This window comes from Penaeus monodon, chromosome 21 (assembly GCF_015228065.2).
Source record: "Penaeus monodon isolate SGIC_2016 chromosome 21, NSTDA_Pmon_1, whole genome shotgun sequence".
In the NCBI taxonomy this organism is placed as follows: domain Eukaryota; kingdom Metazoa; phylum Arthropoda; class Malacostraca; order Decapoda; family Penaeidae; genus Penaeus; species Penaeus monodon.
This window is the reverse complement of record NC_051406.1, coordinates 7724392-7725138: the sequence shown is the minus strand read 5'-3', so window position 1 is coordinate 7725138 and position 747 is coordinate 7724392.

Below are 747 nucleotides of genomic sequence, written 5' to 3'. Positions count from 1 at the left end.
GATAGGCCACATTTCCTCGGGGGGAAAATTGTTTTGTCTTTCTCAGTTTTATGGATTGTAAGAATAAGTATGACTACTATTTTCAGTTTGTAATATAGACCATAATTATACGTTAATCTTATATTACAATAATTGCATAGGTGTTGATAATTATGTTACCTTACCCACATTCTTGTGTAATCACGGTATTATAGATACATTTGTGATCATAATTTCGAGATTAATAATATTTGCAATTTTTATCAGTATCTTACTGTTATCAGTTGATCAAGCTCAACATATTTTGTTCATTATTTCCTGTGATGAAACAATCTTATAATTATTTTTTAAGAGGAATCCCTCAGCTTGGGGTCCGAGGCGATTGTCCCCTATAAATCCGGACCTGAAGGTGTCGTGATATATATGAATATGCATGTTGATTTTAAATTGTTTTATCGTTCAGAGTCACTATCAGGTTGATCTCAGTAGATTGGCTAAAGTGTACTGATATACACAAACACGTGCATTTCTTGGGGGGTGGGGGTCAGGAAACACAAATATCACTTGCTCTCTTCTGATTTTGAAAAAAATATATATGCTGCAGATGACATTTAAAAATAAACTAAAGTATTACAACATAAACAAACAGGAAATCGAAGTATATGTGTGCGTATCTTAAAGACAGTGATTTAATAGATAAAATACTAAGTTTGATAGTCTCAAACAGAACGTTAGCTAATGCACGGTTACATTTATAGTACGTAGTTA